Genomic DNA, 11,111 nt, shown 5'->3' with positions numbered 1-11,111 from the left:
TTTCCACCTTGGGAGTATACTTTACGTGACGATGTCAACAAACTTCATTCACATACATTGGAAAGAGCTATTTCTTTATCTCATGATATCGAAGCTGCAAAAGGTAAAGATCCAACTCAAAACAGAGTACCAATCAAAAAGAATTATTCTTCTCTTTCACCACCACAAATTACTATTCCTCAACCAAGGCAACATTACAATCAAAATCGACCACAATCAAGCAATTCCAATCAAAATGGTTTTGGACAAAGGAAGGTAAATAACAATAGTTTAAGTAATGCTTTTAAACATTTATCTCTTCCTTTCTTGCCTTAGGAAGAGAATGGAGTTTAAGAGGGCCTCTTTATTTGGCAGATTAAGGGAGTCAAACCTCTAGTATTAAGAAAGCATTCAAAGAATGGCTTTTGAATTCAAACGGGCAAAAAGGCAAGTATATGAATTTAAGTTTTCCCCCCAACATGAATTTAAGATCTAGCGGGCAAAACCATATCGTGTAACATATCTACGGAAAGTGCTCCGTGTGTAAATTAAAGATCTATAATCTCTACTCCAATCAAAGATTGTATGCATGAGTTATGGAAAGCCAAAAATCATAAAGTTGTCCACCCCCTTTTGGGGTGGGAAAGTGCATCCTTTGACCACTCTTACACCTCTCTAGACTCTTACACATCCACCATTCTTGCACACATGGCATGCATTTATTCATCAAAATGTTAATCATCTCCATAATCACCTGGGACATAAAGAGGCCCTCCTAAACCCCATCCTCTTCCTAATCAAGTAACAGAACAAGGCTTTACATAGTCACAAAAAAAACAATAAGGAAAACAAGAATAATGAAAAAGTCGATGTGAATATTGTTGTTTGCTACACTTGTCACAAGATGGGACATAGAGCTAACAAGCGTTCTGAAAGCAAGTCAGTACCTTCCTCTCACTTTATTGAGGAGATTAAAGATAATAAAAGGACCATCACAATATGAAGGTGGATGTCAATATTGCCAGTACTTTTGAAGATAGCAATCAAGAACCTCAGGGTAACATAGACTACCTAAATCACACAGATACTCCTACTTCTCAACTACATAGTTGTTGGAATTAGGGTTGCAGAGAAACACACACAGCTTGGAGAAGATGAATGAAGCTCAAGGCACACAATAGAGAGTGTGTTACTTAGTGTGCAATAGAAAGATAGATAGCCCTAGAGTGATGGGTGTATATACAATGCACAGGGGAAAAAACCATCTAAAGAGGGAAAAATTGCCCCGGCGGTCCTAGTGTGTTCACACACATCACTACCACATGTATATGGTAACAAATCCCCCATGGAGTGATGTGGTGAATGAGAGCTGGCACATGAGTAGAGGGAAGTGCCATGCCCTGAGGACAGGATCAGTCCACAAAGGGGAGTAAGCCCAAAGCTTTGCGGAAAGCTTCAAGCTTCTCACGAGACAATGCCTTTGTGAAAAGATCTGCAAGGTTGTCCTATGTTGGCACATAAGCCAAGCTGATCTCTCCTGCTGAGAGCCTCTCCCTGACATAGTGGTAATGCACCTCAATGTGCTTTGTGCGAGCATGAAAAACTGGGTTCCTCGCAACTGTCAATGCGCTCTGACTGTCAGTGTAGATGGTGTTGGCAGTGTCCTGTCCAACACCCAAATCAGCCATAAGGCGTCTGAGCCATACACACTCAACCGTAGATGTGAAGACTGCCCTGTACTCAGCCTCACAACTCGAAGTGGCCAAAGTAGGTTGCTTCTTGCTCAACCATGATATACATGAACTGCCAAGCATGAAACAAAAACCACTTGTGGACACTCGCGTGTCAAAACAACCAGCCCAATCTGAGTCCGAAAAAGCATGTAAGTCTGGCGGCAATGATCCCCCCTTGGGATAAAACAAGCCAAGATGTAAAGTGCCACTAAGGAAGCGAAAAATCCTCCTGATAGCCTGCCAATGCTTAGACCCTGGGCTATGCATAAATCTGCTGACCTGTGAGACTGCAAACTGAATATCCGGCCTCGTGTTGCATACATAAATGAGGCAGCCAACAGCAGTTTGGTAAAGAGTGACATCAGCAAGATCACCAGCATCATGTAGAGTCAACTTCAAACATGTTTCCATGGGAGTGGCAATAGGTTTGCAATCGTCAAGTCCAAACTTACATAGCAATGTCTCTATGTAACTTTTCTGACACAAGGCAATACCACCATCACACTGCTTAAACTGTATACCCAAGTAATGATGCAACAGCCCCAAATCTTTCATCTTGAAAGTAGCATTCAAATCAGCCTTAAATTCAGCAATATGTCTCTCATTTGGTCCAGTGATCAGCAAATCATCGACATAAAGAACCACAATGAGAAGTACATCACCCTCACGCTTTACATACAATGTGCTTTCTGTTGGACTGTTACGAAAGCCTCGTTTAACCAAATGAGTGTCAGCTTTCTCATACCAAGCACGAGGAGATTGCTTCAACCCATACAAATCCTTCTTACATCTGCACACTTTGTCCTCTTGTCCTTTTATGACAAAACCGTGAGGCTGCGTTACATAAACTTCCTCAAATATGTCACCATTCAAGAAAGCAGTAACAATGTTTGATTGATGTACATCGCAACCAAAATGAGTTGCCAATGCACATAGAAAACGCACAGTAGTCATACGAAAAGTGGGAGCAAAAGTCTCTTCATAATCTATGCCTTTTTGCTGTGCATAACCCTTTGCAACAAGTCGAGCCTTATGGCGATCGATCTCACCACCTGGCTTGCGTTTCAACTATTAAACCCACTTCATACCAATGGCCTTTTTTCCAGGAGGCAAATCACATAGAGTCCATGTGTCATTTTCTATAAGTCCATCATATTCTGATTGCATGGCAGCCATCCAATTTTTTGAATTTTGTGCTTCATCAAAAGACAGAGGCTCCTCAACATCATGTAAACTAAACACAGCCAAAGCATAACAATCTGATGCATAAGATGCATGGAGAGAGCCTGAACGAGTACGACTAGACAAAGGTGCATCCAATTTACTGTCACGCAAAGTGTGCACCAGCCATTTTGGCATACCTCTAGCCTGCTCATTTTCAGCCCTTTCCTCATCAAGTAAATCATGTACATCTGCATTAGTAATAGGCTGATCTGTAACATTTTCAGAAACCCCCATAGGCTGTATGTTTGCCTCATTGGAAATTACATTCGTATTTCCACCATTGAAAAGAGGCAACAAAGTGTCATAAATGTCCAGTGAGATTACATTACTGTCTCTAGTACATGACAGCAAGGGCTGAACAGAATCTTCCACAAACACTACATCCCGTGAAACCAAAATACGTTTTGTTTGCGGATGATACAACCTGCAACCTTTGCTTTTAGCACTATAACCAACAAAAATACATTTGACAGCCTTATCATCCAATTTTCTGCGCTGCACTTGTGGCACCAAAGCATATGTCAAACAGCTAAAAACACGCATGTGCTCAATAGAAGGCTTTCTATCATGCCATGCTTCATATGGAGCAATAGACTGCAAAGCTTTTGTAGGACACCTGTTAAGTACATAAGTGGCACACATGATGGCCTCAAGACAAAAAGAATGCGGCAAAGCTTGACTTTTGACCATACATCGTGCCATTTCCGTCAGTGACCTGTTTTTCCTCTCAGCAACACCATTTTGCTGAGGTGTATAAGGCACTGTACATTGGTGTTTTATCCCACGACTAGCCAAAAATGCATTAAATTCATGAGACATATACTCTCCCCCTCGATCGGAACGGAGGGTGCCCATAGTACATTTCGAGACATTTTCAGCCATAGCAATAAATTGTTTGAAGCACATAAAAACTTCAGACTTCGCTTTAAGCAGAAATACCCATGCATGCCTGGAGTAATCATCAATGAAAGTCACGAAGTACAGGTAATTGCCCAAGGACGGAGTTTGCATGGGCCCACAAACATCACTATGCACAAGCTGCAACCTGCATGTGGCCCGAACTGAACCATCCTTTCGAAACTTAGAACGTTGCGTTTTACCCAAAATACAGCCTTCACAAACATGTTTGACAGGTGCTTCAAGAGGCGGCAAAGAAGCAACCATATCAGATTTTTGCAAACGCAGCAAACTGGCAAAATTCAGATGACCAAAACGTGCATGCCAAAGTTTTGCATCTGAAATAGCCCTTGAATCTAAAACGGCATTTGCAAAATTTTGTCCACACTTGTCATACAAAGTGAGCTTATATAGCCCACGGCACAAAAGCCCAGATGCAACAATTTCATCACCAAAACTGAGATCATGAACTGTACATCTGTCATCCACAAATTTGACTACAAGTCCAAGTCTAGCAAGTGCGGATACAGACAAGAGATTCTTCTTGATCCCAGGTACATAAAGTGCATCAACAAGTGTGAAGGAACTGCCATTAGCAGTAGTGAGCACAATCTTTCCAACTCCCTGAACTGGATAAGAGGCGTTGTTGGCACAAGTGACTGAATTCCCATGAGGGACAGACTCGAGAGAGGTAAACAATTCACGATGTCAGGTAATGTGCTTTGTAGCACCACTGTCGAAATACCACACATGTGAATCTGCAGCAACTGACAAGCATGCATCATGGACAGCAGGATTGTAAGTGCACTCTGCGCTAAAAGCCCATTCTGCATCAACATCAGCAACACGGTCTCCTTTCACAGAAGACTCAACAATGGCTGTATTTGTAGTGGAACCAGCATTTGCAGTGGAACCACCCTCTTTCTTCTTAGCCTCTTTGGCCTTCAACTTAGGACACGACTTGATCAAGTGATCATTAGCTTTACAATAATGGAAACGCATCTTCTTTTTGCCCTTATCACCAGAATTTCCAGACGAAGTGCTGCCAGCAGAGACATTAGGAATAGAATTTTTGCCACTCGCAGCAGAACCATAAGAAGTGGCTGCATTACTGTTACCACCCTTCCTTTGCGAAGCAATAAAAGCATGTTCAACTGCACACTGCCTAGTCCTGTTTTTTCTAGAAAGTGACTCTTGCAACAGCAATGTGCATAATGCATCAAACTTGACAACTTCAGGATTTCCTTGGGTCATCAGTCTCCAAGTACTAGCAAAAGTCTGGTAGGAATCTGGTAAGGCATCAAGAACAGTCTGCACAAGGGAACTGTCTGAAATGACTTCACCTGCAGAAATAAGCTGCTCATTGATATCCTTGACACTAGAAAGAAAAGTGTCCATATCATCTTCCTCATGCATAATCTTCGACTCCAGCTCTTTATGCAGCAAAGCAATTTTAGCCTCATTGTGGCTTGCATAAAGACCTACTAGAATATCCTAAGCCTGTTTTGCAGATTTTGCTGAACGGATGTGAGGAACAATGGTGCGCTTCACAGACAACGCAATCAATGCATGAGCCTATGCATCCTTAACATCCCAACGAGCTTGTTCTACCGTAGGCAAAACAACTCTAACAGTTGCAATCCTTGTAGCAAGCCCTACAACATCCTCAACATCGCCTACATCTTCAGAACCAGGACGTACATCAATGCCCTGCACAATGTTCCAGACACCTTTTGACACAAGAACATGTTGCATCATATAAGCCCACATAGGGTAGTTGTCCCCATCCAGCCTGTCCTCAGCAGCAAACATCTTGAACACATCTATGTTGTTGTTGTCAACCATGGTAAATGATGCACCTGATGTGAAAACTGCCCGAAAATGGGAGAAACGGAGCGGGAACAACTTGTGCTATATAGCACAAACCGTAGAAGACTATAAGGCACCTGTTATGCAGAAAACGGCACTGACAAAAATTCTGCACAAAATGACGAAATAGCCTGTGCAATACTGCTTGTAGTGGAAACGGAGGCCGAAATGAGCCCAAATCAAAATTCTGAGCATACCAAGCTCTTCAAGCTTACCCAAAAAAAATTTCGACGTGCGAACGCTTGCCAAAGCTCACTGAAATCGGAGAAAGTGAGCAGGCGTGTGCTGGAGCAGCTGGCGACTAAGCCCGGGAGGACGTGATACCAATTGTTGGAATTAGGGTTGCAGAGAAACACACACAGCTTGGAGAAGACGAAGGAAGCTCAAGGCACACAATAGAGAGTGTGTTACTTAGTGTGCAATAGAAAGATAGATAGCCCTAGAGTGATGGGCGTATATACAATGCACAGGGGAAAAAACCTCCTAAAGAGGGAAAAAATGCCCCGGTGGTCCTAGTGTGTTCACACACATCAGTACCACATGTATATGGTAACAATAGTATTTTACGTATGCAAGTTAATATTAATGATGATGGTTTTAAGTTATTACATGATGATGGGAGCACATATGATTTCATTTCCACACGTATTGCACGAAAGTTGAAATTGCATATGACTCCCAAGAGTTGTAAAGTAAAAGCAGTTTTCCGAAGAACCAAAATAATTTGTATATATTTGGTAAATGATTTGCAATACCAATCAAGAGACTTCATTGAATCACAATATTTCTTGGTAGTACCATTGCAAAACACAGATTTATTTTGAGTATGTCTAGTAGAAATCATTTTGACTATGCATTGGAGACATCATTTTAATCCAAAGAATGGCAATGATAAGCATACAGTCATTATTACACATAATGAAAAATATTTCACTTGACAAGCTGACCAAAAGCTAGAACTAGAATCTCTTCTTAGTCACACTCATGCAGAAAGGTTAGCTCAAAAAGATAAAAAACAATCTAATCAATGAATTTGAAACACAGAAAGACCATTTGTCTCCTTCTCAAGAAAATTAGAAACTATTATTGAAGATCTACCTTTAGGATTACCTCCTTCTAGAGTGAAAGACCACACAATAGAATGATTCCAAGTAGACCTTAAATCTGGATATCATCAAATGCATATGATAGAAAGTAATGTTCATAAAACTACATTTCAAACACAATTTGGTCATTATGAATTCCTTGTATTGCCTTTTGGTTTAACAAATGCATGATGAATGACATTTTTTTGAGGCATCAAGATTATGTTGTGGTTTTCTTTGATGACATTTTGGTTTTTAATAAGAATAAAAAATCCACATTTGGATTTGGTTTTTAAATTGTTGCATGAAAACCAGCTTTATTTCCATCCTGAAAAAGACACATTTTTTAAAACTGAGATTGAATATTTAGGTCACATTGTCTCTAGGAAGAAATTTGTGTGGATCCTAAGAAGACTCAATGCATCAAAGAATAGCCTAGACCTCAATCTATTCATGAGATTCGTTCTTTTCTTGGTTTGTGTAGTTACTATACAAAATTCATTCAAAAAATTTCATACTTGGGTTTACCACTAACAAACCTTTTGAAAAAGAACACATCTTTCACATGGAATGACCAACATCAAAAATCTTTTGAGACACTCAGATATGCACTCACACATGGCTATTTTATAATTTTTTTATTTTAAAAGACCCTTCTTTTTTGTTATAATTAATGCTAGTGGGCATGGTATTGGTGTTGTATTAATCCAACCATTCCATTGCATATGAAAGTAGAAAGTTGAAACCCAATGAGCTCAAGTAGAGCACTTATGACAAAGAATTACTAGTTGTTGTACATGCTTTAAAATTGTGGAGACATTACTTGATGGGATGTGAATTTTTTATTAAAATTGATAACAAAGTGTTCATCATTTTCTTTCACAACCAACTATCCATGATCGTCATATAAGCCTGGGCATGAAAATAAAGGTTGTAGATGCATTAAGTCGCATGTCATCGATTAATAACATTGTGTCTGTTGAAACTTTTTCTAAAATGATTGATACTTATGCTCATGACTCTGACTTTGCTAACATTTATAGTTACTTCCCGTTACTTTCATAACCATACATCTTTTGTGAGACACAATACTCTTTTTATGATGGATATTTGTTCTTTGAAAAGTAATTGTGTGTAACCATGGCATTTCGTCAACTTGTCCTTAAAGAGTGCCATGAACCACCTTGTATAGGGCTTCATGGATTGCCACAACTATTCACATAGTAGACTCTTAACTTCATTGGCCGGGCTTTTGAAAATATGTTAGGTATACTGTAAAATGTTTTGTTTTTCAACGAATTAAGCGTCATCATGGTAAGCAATACGGTTTGTTGATGCCTTTACCTATTCCTAAATATCCTTGACAACACATTTCTATCAATTTTACTCACTCGTGCACAAAATGATGATTTGGATTATCATAGATAGATTTAGGAAAAAGACGTACTTTCTACCTTGTATGAAGACCCTCTCAGCTAAGCAAGCATCTCTATTGTTTCTTAAGCATATTTTTAGTTTACATGGAATCCCCAAATCGAGATAGACGTTTTTGCAATGATTTTTCGGTAACAACGCTCATGCAAACTATTTGGTTGAAGTGCTCAATCACATGGTCAAAAGCAAAAGGTGAAAATAAAAGCAATATAAATGGGAGTCGTGTCAACCTACAAGAAGCGAGTCACCCAAATATGGATTTAAGGACCATGAGAGGGGACCATGTCTTCGAGAATCCTCCAGCCAGCAGAATCTAAAGCCAAAAGAGCAATGTCTAAGAGGAGCACCCAAAAAGAAAAGAAAATAGCCTATGTCAGTGTCCTGATGCTTGCCAAAGCAGAACACCTTGTGTTTTTTCTGTGTGTCCTTGTTTAATATAAACTAAAATTCCCATAGCAAAATAGAATAACTGTTATATATGACAACTAACAAAGGAGAGTAAAGTTTTTATGTACTATATTCAAAATTTCTAGATCTAGTAGAAGAGGGTTAAATCAAAGTTTTGTCAACGATTGTATTTTATTAAGGATTGAAGATCCTTTATCTTCCTTTGAACAACACCAAAGAGAAAAGAGAGAGAGAGAGAGAGAGAGAGAGAGAGAGAGAGAGAGAGATCCTCATCTGCATCCATGCAACAAAAGAAAACTAGTCATTAGTCCTTTATGCCTTTTGCAGGCCTCAACAGACTCTCTCCTTGCTATCGATGTCACTCACATTCCTAGATTTACACTAATCAAAATTATGCTATCTAATCCATTCTAGATTTTTCTAGTGTTTCAAGGGTAGTTTTCTTGAGATTTTCCAAATCCTTTTAATAGAGACAAGCCTTTCGACAAAAAGAGACCTACTAGAGCTTAGTATTTCTTGCAAGGCAAGGGTACACTTGCTTGTATAAGAGTCCAACTAACCATATCTATTGTTAACAACCCCAATTTATTCAACAAAACTATTTTCATACTATCTTTTGGGTATGTACCTCTGTTAAACAAAATGTTAGTTCCCAAAGTTCTACTACACATAATGAATCAGGTTATTATACCCATTTGAACCAAAATATATTTTCTATGCCATAGGTGGCCAATGAGAAACCACTAGCTGACACCACACAACATTACGATAATTGAAGAGGTGGAGTAAATTCAAAACCACTAAGCAAAGTTCATCAATTTATATGTGTCATATATGGGAAATATTGCTAGTACTCAACAACAAACACAATCATAACCATGCTATGGTAGTCAGCACTCCATTATACACCCAGCATCCTCTACAAACAAAGTACATTATATTCTGAGGAGGGTATTTTAACTTAATGATAGTATCGAATACCCTCCGGTCTCAAAAAGGTGGAACCATGGATCCCATAAAACTTAAAAAATAGCTTGGGCTTATATGCCCCTGTAGAGGGTAACCTTACCCACTTGGGTGTTCAAAAAAAATGACAATGTATATACGAAGGTCCTCAACTAGGGTACCCTTCAATACTATAGTACGGCTTCGGCGGCCTCTCTCTTTCCCCCCCTCTCCCTCTTTCTCGCGTGCAAAGGGGCTTTTTTTAGTTTTGGACTTTAGCCTTCAGGTTGAAGACTGAGACACGTGTAAAGGGCTCCCCCTTCCGCCATATTATGTTAGTAGTTTGAGAAACCATGTGTAGGTCTTGAATGTGTAGGTCTTTTTTTAGTTTGGGACTTTAGCCTTCAGGTTGAAGACTGAGACACTTGTAAAGGACAGCTCCCCCTTCCGCCATATTATGTTAGTAGATCGAGAAACGATGTGTATCCTGATTTATGCCAAGTTTCCTAGGCAAGGTGCCAAAGGAGACTAGACACTGCGCGCGCGAGACCAAAACAGAAAAAAAGAGTGTGTGTGTGTGTGTGTGTGTGTTTTGCAGCAACATCAGGTTTCCAAAGAAGCTGGGCATTGACCCATTGAGCGTGAAGAGCTAAAAGATTAGTGCAGACATTGTTTTTTTTGCAAGACGGCATTTTGAGCGCTAGTCTCTCAGATGCATAAGTTAGAGATGAAGCAGATGGCATAGGCTAAAGGCTGCAAAACGTAGCAGGTGGGCTCGGTCGACTTCAAGCGGTTCGTCAATCTCATCACAATCTTGGCTATGGGGCTGTACAGGTACACTTTGGGTCTGGCTCCTTCTTGAGCTGGGATGGTGTTCGCTTTAGGCTCTAAGGTGGGCACATCTAGGTTCATTTTGCCCCTGAAAATCAAGAAGTTTTGGATAAATTCTCACAATAATTCCCACATTGTGACTTACCTCAACACCATGAGCTTCTGCGAGGGAGGCACCCTATACCTAGCTAGGTACGATTGGGGGCAGGGGACCGCCGGCCCGGGGCAGGGGCCGGCGGTCCCCTGCCCCGATCGTACCTAGCTAGGTATGCGGTGCCTCTCGAGAAGAAGCTCATGATGTTATGCATTGTATGAAAAACACTGAAAAAGACTCTGTTTTCCTACATGATAATATTTCTAAATCTTCTTGTGCACCATTTCACAAATTAACAATGGAAGCTACCAAGGTTGGCTTTAACAAATCTACAAATCAATCACAAATTCATCTCATCAAGAAGTGTTAATTAGACAGATATGCTTAACTAACTAGGTTTTATGTTCTTTCTTCATAATGTTGATACAAATTCATCTCATTATTAAGTATTAATTAGACAGATATCCTTAACTTCCTAGGTTTTATGTTCTTTCTTCATAATGTTGATACTAATTTGAAGCATGCTCACAATTGAAGCTTGTAGGGGTTAAGAGCTAAACAATAGCTTGAGTTCTTGACCAAAACAGATCATGTGGTACGCATAACATCTTG

Source organism: Adiantum capillus-veneris, chromosome 5 (assembly GCF_014529385.1).
Source record: "Adiantum capillus-veneris isolate H3 chromosome 5, ASM1452938v2, whole genome shotgun sequence".
Lineage (NCBI taxonomy): Eukaryota > Viridiplantae > Streptophyta > Polypodiopsida > Polypodiales > Pteridaceae > Adiantum > Adiantum capillus-veneris.
The sequence above is the reverse complement of the archived record's forward strand: the minus strand, read 5'-3'. Positions refer to the sequence as shown.